Below are 17469 nucleotides of genomic sequence, written 5' to 3'. Positions count from 1 at the left end.
GCTGTGTCCCATCTCTCGTGCGCCGACTAAAACACCACGTTCAAACTCACTTAAATCTTGATAACCTGCCATTGTAGCAGCAGTAGCCGACCTAACAACTGCGCCAGAAACTTGTCTTATATAGGCGTTGCCGACAGCAGTGCCGTATTCTGCCTGATTGCATATCTATGTGTTTGCATATGCATGCCTATTCCAGGTTCTTTGGCTCTTCAGTGTATATAAAATTTTGTCATCTACAAAATGTACATACATATATATTGGTCTCGTACCCAAGTATGTTTCACGGCATGTTAATCGATTATTCTGTTGCTTCTTGCTACAACATCATCACATTCATGACCAATAAACACAAAATTCTGATATTCTGCCTTCAGTAATGAAAGATAAAACTCAACTGAATATATCCCATGCGCTGTCTTTTGCTTAAGCCCTACATTTCTCACTTTCTTCTCCACCATCTTTTAGATCGTGGTCACCCATTCCTCCTTCTATTCATTTACTTTAGCGTGAATGTCAACATATCCCAAATTTTAGTACATTCTATGCCTGTATCATATCATGGACACACATTTCAACTTATATATGCATTTAAAGCCACATCTATTACGTTTTCATGTATCTCTCCAACACTAAAGAGCAACAGTCTTGCATTTGTTTTATTTTTTTAATTGTAACTGCTAAATGTTGTGTTGTTTTACCATATGTTCATCTTCTCTTCTATTGAGAGTAGTTCTTCATATTTAATACATAATCCTGCCATATGTGTTACAGTTGTAAATTTAGATACAGGTGAGACAACGGATCGTTTCTTTATTCATATTGTCCCCTTTCCCATCAACCTCATTCTCGTGCAAGCACACACACACACACACACACACACACACACACACACACACACACACACTCACACACGATGAATTTACAATTAATATTATTAATGTTTTCTGGTATATACACTTCACTTTTCTGTTTGGATAAAATATTTATAATTAATTTATAATGATACTGCCTTTCCAACTTTCTGACGATAGTCATTTACTGTCAGGCGATGGCTGAGTAAGTCGAAAAACGGTTCGGTAAATATACTGATACAGCAGAAAATCTGCAGTTTGTGTTGCTCATCTCTCAAAATGGTTCACAACAGCTGGTGTGCCAGCAGTGGGCCTTTATCTACGTCCTCTGAAAATAAAATGATTTGGGAATCTGTACACCTAATATTTCAGTGTTTACTGCTCCAGTTATCTGTGAGGCATTGAATAGTCTTCCAACAGACAACGGGTAAGTATTAATTTGAATAGAAATGATTTGACCTTTAAAGAAGATTATAGGAAGAATTGAAGACTCTGAACGAAATGTGACAGTCAGTATTTCTGCATAAGTCACTAACAGCAATTTATTACTTATTACCAATCCTGACGGAACCCTCTTTATGAATTCCGCAGTAAGTATAAATTGCGTAGTACATATCAATCCTCGAGTTCGGTATTAATCTTCACAACATGTGTTCAAAATAGCAAACGTACAAAAAGAAAACAGTCATAAAGTTATCTTCTCATATAGCCGACAAATGTAACGATGTAGATCGTCCACAGGGTAAGATGTACCATTCTTTCCATCTATACCGCCACGATCCTTCTTAATGCGACCTTACGGAATAATAATAGAACAGGGGTCTTATCACTTAGAAAGCAAAGACTGATTGCACCAAACCAAGACGTATTCATGTGGTGCTCACCAACCATCTTGTAGTCACTTCTTAAAGGGACTAGACATTTTAACTACACCTTCACAAAACAGATCGCTAATGAAATTCGTCATAAATAACACATCACAATCTGAGAAAATGCCCATACCTACAACACTAAGTGAAAAATGTACATTAATACTTATTATTAAAGCTGTCAGTTGCTGAGAAGGAAGTTCAATATGCACCAACAAAATTTTTTAGCAATCTCTCTCTTTGTCTCTCTCTCTCTCTCTCTCGTCCACCCCCACCACGCTCAAAAAAAAAGTCACAGGCAGTACAGCAAGTTGTAAGCATAACTTTAAATCAGTTCTTCTGGACAACTCTTATGTCATGGAATATATTTGTTTAAAAGTGGTATGCTAGAAAAATGTTAAAGATAAAGCTGCATGAGTAGGACTGACAAGTAATTTGTTCATTGACATTAAATTTAGGCCCATGTTCCATTTAGCAAGTTATAAATTGTTTGTACGTGCATACATATCCTGTAAAACTGCTCGTTATGTATTACTTCGATAAAAGTAAGCCGTTCAGATGACCATTGTATTATGTAATTAAGCATCTAACAGATGTAACAGAAGGGCGCACTGTGGCTAGAAATATCACGTAACGCGACTTTAGCCAATCACGAACTAGAGATGGCAGCAAGAGAAGGGGACCAGGAAGGCCATGCTTTCCCTACACTGAGATTTGGTAGCTACGGAAACTTACACACGATGATCCAGGAACGATGACATGGATTGAACACGCGCCATGCTATTTTCGCAGCCCCTGCGGGTGGCGTTGTTTTTTCCCTTTTGGTACACAGTATACTTCCGCCTTTCTCTGTACTGCGAAACGCCCCTTCTCCATCAGCTTACTCCAAAAGCCAGAAAATATGTAATCTCACGTGTTTGGCAATGCTGCAGATACTGTCGTAGCTAATAAATGGCAGATGTATGCCTACGTACGGTGTGGTGTATCATGACAGGTAAACTATAGGAATTTTGATGAAGACCGTGAAAGAGTATTGTGCCAGCTAGACTAGTATTCTTTGCTAACCTGCGCGTCTGATATTCTAGAACTTCAGGTGCCTTACACGCCTTTCAGTTCGGCAGCGGGAGTATTGTCGAGCCGCATCGCCATGTTCGAATACGATATGTGCAGGCATGTGAGTACAGTAGGTGCCTGGCGCTTAAGGTGTTGGTCGGATCGGCAAGATGGAGACTGGTGGCAGTAAAAGCTAAAGAGTTTACATAGGACGAATTGTGGTAAGAAGTCGTGCAATTATTGTCACATCAATAGAAGTTAAGCAGAAGTAGGTAGTGTTAGCCTCCTTAGTGCGATTACAACTGAAGATAAATTACGTGAATTAACGATCGATAGGAGACTGTAGCAATGCAGCAACTAGTGTCGATGAACGAATCAAGATCTGGTAAATGGTGACATCTCCGGAATGACAAATTATCAAACAGATTGTAAAAATGTCGCCGTCGAAGGCATAGTTACGAACATTCGTTGCTGTGAAATAATACATTAAAATAGCCATTAACTATAGACACGTCACGAGAATTAGGTAGACGTTTTTCTTCTGTGTCCGACATCACCTGTTCGCAATCGTCTCTCTTAGAAATACGACCGCCAAACAAGTTTATAAACGATATCACATGTAAGTTTCAAAGGGGCGAAATTACACTGCCTTTCGAAATGTGCGTTTACTGTTCCTGTATTCAGCGAAGTCCATTTGTGGACTGCGTTACGCAGATAAGATGACAAGTCCAATGCTGAGATAATAGTTTTGGTCATTGCAGCCTTTATTAAATCCTTAACACAAACGTTGGAAGTAGGTGCTTATAAAGTACTTCATTGTGGCAGTTTTGAAGAATCAGTTAGTAATTTTTTCTTACAAAATCACAAACACCTTTGATTTTGTAGGAAATTGGTCGGGGCCGGCCGGTGTGGCCGAGCGATTCTAGGCGCTTCAGTATAGAATCGCGCGACCGTTATGGTCGCAGGTTCGAATCCTGCCTCGGACATGGATGTGTGTGATGTCCTTAGGTTAGTTAGGTTTAAGTAGTTCTAAGTTCTAGGGGACTGATGACCTCAGAAGTTAAGTCCCGTAGGGCTCAGAGCCATTTGAACTTTTTTTTTTATTTTGAACTGGTCACGGTATGATGATAAACATATTTGGGATAGCATGTTCATGTTGTCCAGATTAGACTGCAAGTGCTAACCCCATCACATAGCCTTTATGAAGCCGGTTTCTTTCTGAAGCATCCATACAGTGCGGAAGATTTTGTTAGTGTCTTTGATTTTAGGGTGCCTTTTGGACCGATCATCAGCTATGGTACGACAGCTTTTTGAACTGTATCTTGCTTTTTCGTCAAATCTTCATTATTTTATTAGTAATCTGCCAGCTGTTACTGCTGCTACCGATGGCCTGTGGGACCAGTGCGTTCGAGGATAATAAAATTTTAATCGCTGAAAAGCAAACACGACCCTGGAACTCAGTGCCGGTGTTACTCCCAGCCCACACGTTCACCAAAAATGCGACACATTTTTCGTCACGACAGATTATTTGGCGGAGGCCTTGGGTGTAGAATTCTGGAAACGCCTGGCACGCAACAGACCCTCCATTCAACAAAAGAGGAAGAAATCAATGGCTGCCACTTCAGGAGAGTACTGGGGATTAGGGAAAGTTTGATAACAAAAAGGAGTAACATCTGTGAATGTGTCTTGCCCGCAATTAGATGGAAAATTGTGGAGCAATGAAATTCTGTTGGGCCCTTCTCCGTGAAACGCTTCCGTATTATAGTAAGGGGATTATGGCTTCGGGTGCGGGTTACCCCCCACGAGCATAATCTGTTACTACTAACACACCATGGTAGTCCAGAAAACACGCAGCAGCATCTTGTCCAATGATGGTCGCGTGTTCCCCTTTTTGGGCGGTGATGAAACCACATATGCCTTGTTTTCATTTCCTGTGTCTCACGGTCATATTAAGACACCCAAAACTTCTTAAAGGTGATCGACGTAATTTTGAAAGGATGTGAACGTAATGGTTCACTTCTGAAGTGAACTACTGTAAATTAGCATCGCATGGAGTAAGACTGAAATGTTTTATAATATTATTAAGATGCGTCTAGTTATTAATAAATCAAAGAGATTGATGATTCCATGCTAATAATGTCCTTGCTTTGGGACATGTACAGGAATGACAATTAGTGAACTATATGAAAAGATACGTAAATTAGTTACAAACTGCGGTGTGCATATACTTCATTCAACATGTAAACGTCACTACGGATATTCAGATTCAGGGCACAAGTAGCCATAGTTTACAGTATTCATTTCCATATAATCTCAGATAAGGAAAGGCTTAGTCTGTACTAATAATAAAAGTGTAAAACTATCCTGTCTGTTTGAACACACTAATCTCCAAATCAACTACATGAATTTTCATGGCGTTCCACTGCTAACTTGAGCAGAGCCTGGGGCAACGGAGAGGCTTCATTTAATCAAAACTGGTTCATGGGGAAAAAATCATAGATTAAAGTTTTATTTCCAACCATCATCTCTGTCATATTTTGTCTAAAATTCTATCCTCTACTTAATAGTTCGGACGTTTAACAATCACAACGTGGTACATAAAGCACTGTTAGTTTCGTTTGACACCAAAGAAACGGCAGACGGTACTGTTCGTTTTCTTTTTAACTTAGTGCCAGGTGTTTTCGTTACGTCATTGATTAAACTAAACGCTACAATATTAACGGATTGTTTTTTTAACTTAGTGACATGTGTATTTTCGTTATGTCTGTGATTAAACTAAACGCTACAATATTAACTTTATAAACGCAAACTGACAGCAAATTTACTTAGCTAAGGTATTAAAGACTCAACGACATTGCTTTGCTTCTTTCTATAGGTTTAATTTATAGTGTTTGCTAGGAATAACCGGATTTATTAAGTTTGCTTTGTGATTTGGGTACCTACTCATTACTTTTTGATTTCGTTTTGTTTGCGAATAAAAGTGTCAAGTATAAGATAGTCTTTCTGGACACACCAGAATGGACAAAAGTCTGATGATTATTCTGTCTCAAGAACCCAATGAAGATTATGAGGCCTTAACTCGCTCTCTGGAAACTCCTTCCGAATCTGAGGCACGATCTCTTATCTCACTCCTCACAAGCCCTCGCTCACACAGGTTTAAAGTTACTCCTCGCCGACGTAACATCTTTGAAGCGGATATTTTGACGGGATGTGGTGCAGGCAAGCGAAATTTTACACCCTGAGTCGGTCTTGTGCCAAACAATTTACAATTTCGCTTCAAACGTGCAGGGTTCCCGGTGAGGTTATGTCATGATCATAGACAAAGTAGAAGGGCAGACACTGCATCTTGCAGAAATGGACATTTGTGTCAGTTGCTTTTCAGGTGGCTGATTTACATGGCATTCTCTTGACATAGTAAAACAAAAGAGGTCTTCATCCATGTCACCAGTCATACTACTTTAAAAGTTATAAGCCCTATAAATCAAAAATAAATTCCAGAAGTGCGAAGTCTCGGGAACATCTCTGAATAAATACCCGCTCAATGGTGACTTTCTCAGGTAGCTGAAAATAGTACTATGAGAACTTTCGAATGACTAGTTATCTACATATTTATGAATTGCTACGAAAGGAATCACACTTAACAGACTATATGCAGATTAAAATGGTTCAAATGGCTCTGAGAACTATGGGACTTAACTACTGAGGTCATCAGTCCCCTAGAACTTAGAACTACTTAAACCTAACTAACCTAAGGACATCACACACATCCATGCCCGAGGCAAGATTCGAACCTGCGACCGTAGCGGTCACGCGGTTCCAAACTGACACCGGCCGGGTATGCGGATTAAAGCAGAAAATATATTTACTACTTTAAATACGGGGAATACTTTATGAAGAAACTGTATTTATTTTTAGTGAATCACAGCAAAAAGTAAGTTCTTTTGTTAGTGTATTGTATAATTAGTAATTGAAAGATGGGCGTTGTAAAAGTAACTTGCTTTCAATCGATTAGCTTCTGCTGACTTGAGAGCAGACTGAAGTTGTTTAGCATGACCGATTTTTCTTTATTAAATTAGTCTGAAATAAAAAATTTTTCCGCATAACTTCTTGCACGATTCACAAAAGATTTACTAGCAATGTGCTGTTGCCCCACTCAGCGTTTTTTATTTCTTTTCTTTTCTATGATGATGTCATTCCAGTCCTTATGGTCCGGATCCTTCCATCTCTAACTTCATGATTTTCAATATTCGTTAAGTACATATTCAGTTAATTTCTGTACTAGCGTTCATCGTTTCAGGAGTGTTAGGGGCCCATGGCATAGGAAGTTTCTGGGGAAGTCATAGTAATTAAGAACAAAAAACGGTTAACACTCGGTATCCATTTGAATTATCAGAAAATTTATAACGACTGAAAAGATTAAATATGATTATTTGTTACCAAAAGCAGCATAGTTGTAAGGAGGTGTTTTAAACTGAAGCACCGATTTCACGACAATATAGACGCTTGTTCAGTATATCTGACGAGGATAGAAATCACTGTGTGAAAATTTACGAAATAGTAGAAATGCAGAACCATAGACAGTGTTGGCATCCAACAAAAACCTTGACAAGTACTGGCAATGGTTACACTTTCGTAATGTAAGATGGCCTCTTACGGAGTTCAAGTATTCGGGAAATTATGCACGTCAAAAGGCAAGCCGCGTTGGTGGCTTGTCATAGTAAAACTAAGTACACCCAAAAGATGTTCGTCAGAAGTGTACAAATCTTGACTTCTGAATGAGCCAGGCCTTGAAAAAAGGGGAGAAGAAACGAAGAAAGAATGCGACACTAATATGACCGTAGATTAAATTAATAAATATTAGCTAACGTCAAGGGAAAGTACTACGTACACTGGAAGATATCGTCTACATATTAATACTGTAGTATGGAACTAAAACGTAGAGATTGGAAAAAATATGAAAACTGCTTAACATGCTTTAGGATATATGACAGGATTCAGCAGACATGAGCTGTGTTAAACCGACGGGAGCAAAACATAAAGTCCTGTATGGCTGAAATGGCTCTGAGCACTATGGGACCAAAGTGCTGATGTCATCAGTCCTCTAGAACTCAGAACCACTTAAACCTAACTAACCTAAGAACATCACACACGTCCATGCCCGAGGCAGGATTCGAACCTGCGACCGTAGCGGTCGCGTGGTTCCAGACTGCAGCGCCTAGAAACGCTAGGCCACCCCGGCCAGCAAATTCCTGTATGAAGTGCTCACATCTGCCGTATTGCGAACAGGCCGATGACGTGAAAACACCCCGTGGAGGATAGCGTTACACTGGAAGAAGGAAGGTCAGGATGCCGAAAAAGAAACCAAAGAAGTTAATAAATGAGCAGGTGTAAGGAGGAACTCATTACTAGATATGTTGTGTTGGCAGAAGAGCCAACACCGTGTTACAAGAGGAGGCCGAAATCTACGCGTTTTAGCTCACGCAGGCTGGCATGAGGGGGGAAGAACTATACTGACGTTTGGTCTGGAATATGACAAGGAATTAGAATTCAGAAAGCGGACGTAATTAGTTTGATACTTAACTTTAATCCATTAATGATGAACGTCACTCTTGCCGGTACATAATTCACAATATTATCTGATAGTAAGTGAATATGGCGCCTTGCTAGGTCGTAGCAGATGACGTAGCTGAAGGCTATGCTAAACTATCGTCTCTGCAAATTAGAGGGTATGTAGAAAGTGAACCATCGCTAGCAAAGTCGGCTGTACAACTGGGGCGAGTGCTAGGGAGTCTCTCTAGACTAGACCTGCTGTATGGCGGCGCTCGGTCTGCAATCACTGATAGTGGCGACACGCGGGTCCGACGTATACTAACGGACCGCGGCCGATTTAAAGGCTACCACCTAGCAAGTGTGGTGTCTGGCGGTGACACCACAATCGAAGGCTAAGAATCGTGTTAAGTAACTATAAAATGCCTATAGTTTATGGTTGATATAAAATAAAAGACAAAACCGTACATTAGTACAAGAGTGTCATTGTATCGACCGCTTTGGTTGTCTATCCAGTTGAACAAGGGATTCTTCAATGAGCGGTACTTCGCACGGGAGACACAAAATGTGCTGAGCAACATGCTATCACATGTGTGCATGTACATACAGATGCATAGGTATTGTAGTGGCTACGAGTCCCGGTGCAGCCACACACTACACGAGGTGAGCGCTCTGCTAGGAGCGGTGGATCCCTGGCGGAGCAGAAGCGGCCAGAGTCCAGACGCCGGCGCAGCCTCCAGTTCCGGGTTGGCAGCTGGAGGAGCGGCGCGCTCAACAGGTAGCGCGCGCGGCGCCGGCGATCGATGCAGCTGGTGGCACGCGGGCGCGCCCTGCCGCCCCATGCAAACCAAACACACCGCCTGCGGTCGCGCGCCGCCACCAGCGGCCGACACGCCCGTAGGGCCGCGGGACTGCGGGCAAGCTTCCCCTAGCCGGCGAAATGTACAGGGCTATAAGCTTTACGGAACACAAGTGGTAATCAACTGAAAAAAGCGACGTTGTTCTCGTTAATTACAAGTGGGAAGATCTTGGGCAGCACAAAGTACTGCAAGTGAAGAAATTCTGCTACAGAGGCTGCATAAACATATAGAAACACCAAAAACACAACACATAACCATTTCTAATACGGCGTAAGAAAACAGGTGGCATTCTAAATACACTACTGACCATTAAAATTGCTACACCAAGAAGAAATGCAGATGATAAACGGGTATTCATTGAACTAGAACTGGCATGTGATTACATTTTATCGCAATTTCGGTGCATAGATCCTGAGAAATCAGTACCAAGAACAACCACCTCTGGCCGTAATGGTTCAAATGGCTCTGAGCACTATGGAACTTAGCATCTGAGGTCATCAGTCCCCTATAACTTAGAACTACTTAAACCTAACTAACCTAAGGACAGCACACACATCCATGCCCGAGGCAGGATTCAAACCTGCGACCGTAGCAGTCGCGCGGTTCAAGACTGAAGCGCCTAGAACCGCTCGGCTACATCGTTGGCCGTAATAACGGCCTTGATACGCTTGCGCATTGAGGCAAACAGAGCTTGGATGGCGTGTACAGGTACAGCTGCCCATGCAGCTTCAACACGATACCACAGTTCATCAAGCGTAGTGACTGGTGTATTGTGACGAGCCAGTTGCTCGCCCACCAATGAGCAGACGTTTACAGTTGGTGAGAGATCTGGAGAATGTGCTGGCCAGGGCAGCAGTCGACCATTTTTTGTATCCAGAAACGCCCGTACAGGACCTGCAAGATGAGGTTGTGCAATATCCTGCTGAAATGTAGGGTTTCACGGGGTTCAAATGAAGGGTAGAGCCACGGGTCGTAACACATCTAAAATGTAACGTCCACTGTTCAAATTGCCGTCAATGCGAACAAGAGGTGACCGAGACGTGTAATCAATGGCACCCCATACCATCCCGCCGGTTATTCGCCAGTATGGCGAAGACGAATACAAGCTTCCAATGTGCGTTCACCATGCCGGCCGGAGTAGCCGAACGGTTCCAGGCGCTTCAGTCTGGAACTGCGCGACCACTACGGTCGCAAGTTCGAATCCTGCCTCGGGCATGGATGTGTGTGATGTCCTTAAGCTAGTTAGGTTTAAGTAGTTCTAAGTTGTAGGGGACTGAGGACATCAGAAGATAAGTCCCATAGTGCTCGGAGCCATTATTGCGTTCACCGCGATGTCGCCAAACACGGATGCGACCATCATGATGCTGTAAACATAACCCGGATTCACCCGCAAAAATGACGTTTTGCCATTCGTGCACCCAGGTTCGTCGTTGAGTACACCATCGCAGGCGCTCCTCTCTGTGATGCAGCGTCGAGGGTGACCGCAGCCATGGTCTCCGTGCTGATAGTCCATGCTGCTGCAAACGTCGTCGAACTGTTCGTGTAGATGGTTGTTATGTTGCAAACGTCCCCATCTGTTGACTCAGGGATCGAGACGTGGCTGCACGATCTGTTACAGCCATGCGGATAAGATACCTGTCATCTCGACTGCTAGTGATACGAGGCCGTTGGAATCCAGCACGGCGTTCCGAATTACCCTCCTGAATCCACTGATTACATATTCTGCTAACAGTCATTGGATCTCGACTAACGCGAACAGCAATGTCGCGATACGATAAACCGCAGTCGCGATAGGCTACAATCCGACCTTTATCAAAGTCGGAAACGTGATGGTATGCATTTCTCCTCCTTACACGAGGCATCACAACAACGTTTCACCAGGCAACACCGATAAACTGCTGTTTGTGTATGAGAAATCGGTTGGAAACTTTCCTCATGTCATCACGTTGTAGGTGTCGCCACCGGCGCCAACCTTTTCTGAATGCTCTGAAAAGTTAATCATTTGCATATCACAGCATCTTCTTCCTGTCGGCTAAATTTCGCGTGTGTAGCACGTCATCTTCGTGGTGTGGCAATTTTAATGGCCAGTAGTGTAGTTTCTAGCTGCCTCGGAGTGGTTACATACTAGACCTGTATGATCTACACGACAATATTACACTATTCTTCCTGCAGACTATGGACGAACATGTGAAGATGACGGAAGTGCATAGCGACCATTCACACTCCTCTTGAGATTTGGTCACAAAGGTTCAGTAGTATTGTGATGTGACTGTCGTGGGCATATCATATACTACAGTTCGTACTCGTGCCCACAAAACCAATATTGGATTATGCCAGTTGTATACGCAGGGGCGTTTTCATCTTGGGAAACAGCGTCACCATCAGGGAAGAAACGTTGTGCCATGGGTGGGATATTATCAGCCAGGCTGATAATATATTCCCTGGCAGTAATGCGACTTTGCAGAGTAGCCATGGGGCCCATGGCTCGTGAATTACCACTACATGGCTGCCCAAATAATTACCGAACCCATGCCAAGCTTCACTCTCGGGACGTGACTATTACAAACGAAATGACTTTCTTTAAAAAAAATGGTTCAAATGGGTCTGAGTACTACGGGACTTAACAAAACCGGCTCTCAGCACTATGGGACTTAACATCTGAGGTCATCAGTCCCCTAGAAGTTAGAACTAATTAAACCTAACTAACCTAAGGACACCACACACATCCATGCCCGAGGCAGGATTCGAACCTGCGACCATAGCGGTCTCGCTGATCCAGACTGTGGCGCTAGAACCGCTCGGTCACACCGGCCGGCACGGGACTTGACATCTGAGGTCATGAGTCCCCTAGAACATAGAACTACTTAAACCTAACAAGCCTAAGGACATCACACACATCCATGCCCGAGGATTTTAACCTGCGACCATAGCGGTCGCGCGGTTCCAGACTGAAGCGCCTAGAACTTCTGGGCCACACCGGCCGGTTGACTTTCTTCCATTATTCCAACGTCCAGATTTTGTGGCTGCAGCAATTCGTTTATCTGTAACTACCATTAGAAACACTAATGAGTGGTTTTGGAATTCCAACTCACCCTCCAATAGGCTGCTTACGGAGCTCCCTTCGTGTTGTTTTAGTGCTGACGGTGTTCACGATTGTAACATTCAGTTCTGTCGTGACTTTTATAGTTGTCTTCTTCTTATTTGTCGTGATAGTCTTCGTCAGTGATCCTCTTTCACAACATCTCAACACCCATTTCCATCCGCGTTTTGACTTAATGGATGATGTTTTCCGCGTTCCATTTAAGCGCCTTAAATCTTCGTTACGGTGCCTCTTGAAACAACAAACACTTCGTCTGACTTGGTTGCGTATGCAGGCACCGTATGAGCAAAAACAATTCGCCCATGTTCGAATTTACGTAGCTCTAACATAATGCACTCACAGCTATAAACAATGTTCTGACCACGGCTGCCAGTTACCACGTACTGAGGACATTGCACTGATGCTGTTCATGGTCAAATACAACAGCGCAATCTGTATGCTTGTTAGCATCTGAATTTATGTTCGATTCTGCATTATTCGCATTGTTTTCATATTTTTTATTCAACCTCTGTACCCTGGAAGCCAAATAACACGCTGTGGGTGAACTAAGATGCACAAAAAGAAAAGGAGACAAGCACAGGCATAGAGAGTGTGGTGTCACCGCCAGACACCACACTTGCTAGGTGGTAGCTTAAATCGGCCGCGGTCCATTTAGTACATGTCGGACCCGCGTGTCGCCACTGTGTGATCGCGGACCTAGCGCCACCACACGGCAGGTCTCGAGATACGATATAGCACTCGCCCCAGTTGTACGGACGACATTGCTAGTGACAATACGGACGAAGCCTTCCTCTCATTTGCCGAGAGACGGTTAGAATAGCCTTCTGCTAAGTCCATGGCTACGACCTAGCAAGGCGCCATTAGCCTTACCTAGTTTGAGAGTTATCGTGTAAATGTCTCAAGAAGAACGTGTAACCAACCCAGATTAAAAGTTAAGTATAAAGCAGCTACGTACGTTTCTTGCTACCATTCAATACTATCCTGTTCCAGAATTCACGCCAGTCGGCGTGTGTGTACGCGTGCCTTTCTTTCGGCTCCCTTCCCAGTGTGGCGTAGCAGGCTTGTTACGCCACAACAGAGAGCATTCCATGACAAAGAAGTGAACTATGGTGCTCAGCACAATTAAAGGATAACTTTTTTGAAATCCCGTAGCTGTCTCCCATTGCGACACAGAAGTTTAAGCTTGGCTCTAAGGTGCCTACAACCACCCTCTGTAATGATGCAAAAGCGTGCGCCCGGCGGCGCTTCAAACAGCAAGGTATCGACACATATGAAAAACTGTCCAGAGCTCAGAGGTTCATGTGACGTGTAAGGTGGGTTAATAACGTCATATTTCCACCAAATCTTAGCACAAATCTCCCCAGCACCATCGTGGACGTTTCACCAACATTACATCCTTTCTTTAGACGCTTCTGCGATGGGTGTCAGAACAGTGACGCCCAGAGTTGAAATCACGCGGTTTTCTAATGGGTGGCTGACGAAACACGCCACCACTCGAAATCGACACGACAAGGTCTCAATGTATCACGTAAAGGTCGTCAATAAACCACGCCTTTCCTTGATGTGTTGATTCCCTCGCATTTCGTGTCGAAAAGACAGTTCGCAGTCAGATGAGCTATACGACTACGTTCCTGATAACCTCTGACACTTCTGACGCCTCCGGAACTTTCAACCCTTCTCTGACCACAATGTGGGGCTGCATCGCCACTGAACATGATAGCAGTCCTTTGGAGTGCAGCGCAATCACAATTTTGGCTCTCGTGTACACGTTGTAACTATTAGGGGCGGTTGAAAACCATTCGACGATATTGGATATTAATATACCACTTCAGCTATATTTAATCTTCTATTACTGGATCACTACCGGTTTCGTGATATTAAAAGCCACATCTTCATTAGACTTAAAAAGCTCGGGACTTTGTACACAATATTCATTGACCGTCAGAACAAAACAATGCTAAAAGGAGGTATGCCATAGAATAAAACAGCCGGATTCCAATATAGTTATATTTTCACCTGAAGATGTGGCTTTTAGTGTCGTGAAACCGGTAATGGTCTAATAATAAAGGACTAAATACAGCTGTAGCGGTTTTTTAATACCCAATAGTACTAACCATAGCTGTGGTTACCTTCCCTACAGGGTTGTATGCAACGCCATTGGCGAATTTGATCCCAAGCAGCAAAGGTGGCTTATCAACCCTCCTGTAGGTGACACTGACACATGCGCGAATAAAAGCGTCACTTGCCCACCAGTTCTGGCGTAACCACAAGCGACGGAATGAAGATACGGAACGCAAGACCAGAGAAGGCAGTGAGGAAACGTCTGCCAATGGTGCGCGGAATTGGACCGCACCGCACCATTAGCGACATCTGAAAGATGTGAATATAATCGCCGCTCCTGCCAGCCTCGGGGCTCAGTTCGCCTCAGCGTACTGACATTAGTGGAACGTATTTGAGTAGCGTGCTACAAGAACAACTGGTTGTGATACTTATCAGTTACTTGTCTGGACTTTGCCTTTAGCAACGACTATTGACATCAACAAAAGCAAAACGAGGATAATGGAATGTACTCGAATTAAGTCGGGTGATGCTGTGGGAATTAGATTAGGAAATGAGACACTTACAGTAATAAAGGAGTTTTGCTATTTGGATAGCAAAATAACTGATGATGGTCGAAGTAGAGAAGTTATAAAATATAGACTTGCAATGGCAAGGAAAGCGTTTCTGAAGAAGGAAATTTGTTAACATCGTGTATAGATTTGAGTGTCAGGAAGTCGTTTCTGAAAGTATTTGTATGGAGTGTAGCCATGTATGTAAGTGAAACATGGACGATAAATAGTTAGGACAAGAAGAGAATAGAAGCTTTCGAAATGTGGTGCTACAGAAGAATGCTGAAGATTAGATGGGTAGATCACATATCTAATGAGGAGGTATTGAATAGAATTGGGGAGAAGAGGAGTTTGTAGCACAACTTGACAAGAAGAAGGGACCGGTTGGTATGACATCTTCTGAGGCATCAAGGGATCACAAACTTAGCATTGGAGGGCAGCGTGAAGGGTAAAAATCGTAGAGGGAGACCAAGAGATGAATGCACTAAACAGATTCAGAAGGTTGTAGGTTTCAATAAGTACTGGGGGATGAAGAAGCTTTCACAGGATAGAGTAGCATGGAGAGCTGCTTCAAAACAGTCTCAGGACTGAAGACCACAACAACAACACGACTGCATGATAATTGTGACACCAATGTATCTTCAAAGTTTTGTCAATTGCTTTATAGAAATGAAACTACTAATGTTATTTGCTTGGGGTATAGCATTCCGAGAACACTGCATCTCTTAGGCAGCCTATTAGCGACATGTAGGCAAGGTCCAACACCATCTTTACTGCGAATTGTTTCTTTCCAGAGACAGCCTTTCTAGCTGAGTGGTGGGCATCGTTGGTTGCCCTGCGGAGAACCTTAGTTCGATTCCCACTACTGTGAAGATTTTTTCCTTTGTGGGAGGACTGGCAGCTGGTTCCCTCAGCCAAGTAATGCCAACTGAGGAGCTATTTTATCATGTAGTGGCGGGTCCACTGTGTGGTGTCTCCAGAACGGCTAGGAGAACGATGTGCTGACCACAAGTACATCTGTACTGCACCTGAAGGAAGCCAGAAGGCAGAGGATGACACAGCAGCCGGTAGACATACCTTGGGCCGTCATGGTCTGGGGAGGAGGTCGTTTCATTTTATGAAGACGGCCTGTTAATTAGTCCTACATGTTTGTAGGTAGGCATCTGGAATCGCCGGGGCCTGTCGGCAGGCGTCTAGAACTACTTCACAAGTTGTATCGCTACAGATACATTTTTTTGATTCACAATAAAGGCGGGCGGGTGTCACCGACGGTGTTGCCGAACTAGGTCGAACTGTGTGCGCGGTGTAGAATCAAATATTAGCCTTAACTTGGGAAGACGTTCCTTCGGATTTACCTTCTTGGACACAGCGCTCTTTGGAACTGAATGATGGACTGAGAAAAAACCTGAAAAGAAGAGCATTGAGGCGTTTGTTGTTTGGTCCAATAGAAGGATTTTGAAGACTAGTTGGGTTCTTAAAACAATAAATGAGGAGGTTCTCTGCATAAACGACGATAGAAAGAAAGTATGAAAGATATTGACAAAATAGAAGAACAGGGTGACAGGACACATTTTAAAACACCAAGGAGCAGTTTCCATGATACTAGAGAGAGATTTGGAGGGCAGAGCAGAAAACTGAGGGGAAAGATATAAATTGGAATATACGTCCAACTAATCATTTAAAAGCGTTGGATCTAAGTGCATGTTTGCTGGTGCCTACAAAACGAAGGAAAAGTACCAGTATTCGAGCAATATCATGAAAATAAGATAGTAGTGATCACTACATGTACAGAGGCATATAGGTTCAAGTCTGCTCTGATGTGGACATCCATTTGGTGGATAAAAAGCAGCACAGCCTCAGATATCCACATGTATACACTGATGGGAAATAATCCTAAAACCAAAAAATAATGTATAGAGTCATGAAATTTCGGAAATACATCTCTGTAAAATTTATAAGTGATTAACATTGCAACAGGTTAATGTAAGCATGAGTTAAGTATCTGACAAGTGAAATGCTGATACACTAATAATCGATGTAAACTCAGGATGTTGAACGCAAGCGTGCAAACCTGCATGCATTGTGCTGTACAGGTGCCGGATGTCTCTTTGTGGAACAGAGTTCCATGGCTGTTGCATTTAGACGATCAATACAGGGATATGAAGATAGTTTTCGAAAGAACAGAATACTGTACATGACCGTGCAGCTTTTCCCTGGAATAAATGATGACTAACTGAAACCCTCAGCTGCCGACAGGTGTTGTTGATATACCTCGATGTGGACAGATGAGAATGTGTGCCCCGACCGGGACTCGAACCCGGCATCTCCTGCTTACATGGCAGACGCTCTATCCATCTGAGCCACCGAGGACACAGATGAATAGCGCGACTGCAGGGACTTATCCCTTGCACGCTTACCGTGAGACTCACGTTCCCAACTGTCCACAATTCTACATATGTAATGTACCTTATAGACATTTGCCCACCCACTCATTACTCGCGCACGCTTTGGCGATTCCCGTAAGCGTTTGAGCAACCTGTGCGCATTCGCACAGACGAAGGTCAATGGCTGGGTAGCCTT

At 43.3% G+C, this 17469-nt stretch overlaps 1 non-coding gene across 1 annotated transcript; it reads right to left on the bottom strand.

The window, feature by feature from the left end:
* Window positions 1-17185: 17185 nt before the first annotated feature.
* On the bottom strand, window positions 17186-17259 carry Trnat-ugu. The gene has a single exon. It is a non-coding gene; the product is annotated as a tRNA-Thr (tRNA).
* Window positions 17260-17469: the final 210 nt, after the last annotated feature.

Source organism: Schistocerca piceifrons, chromosome 2 (genome assembly GCF_021461385.2).
Source record: "Schistocerca piceifrons isolate TAMUIC-IGC-003096 chromosome 2, iqSchPice1.1, whole genome shotgun sequence".
In the NCBI taxonomy this organism is placed as follows: Eukaryota; Metazoa; Arthropoda; class Insecta; order Orthoptera; family Acrididae; genus Schistocerca; species Schistocerca piceifrons.
The sequence above is the reverse complement of the archived record's forward strand: the minus strand, read 5'-3'. Positions and strand labels throughout refer to the sequence as shown.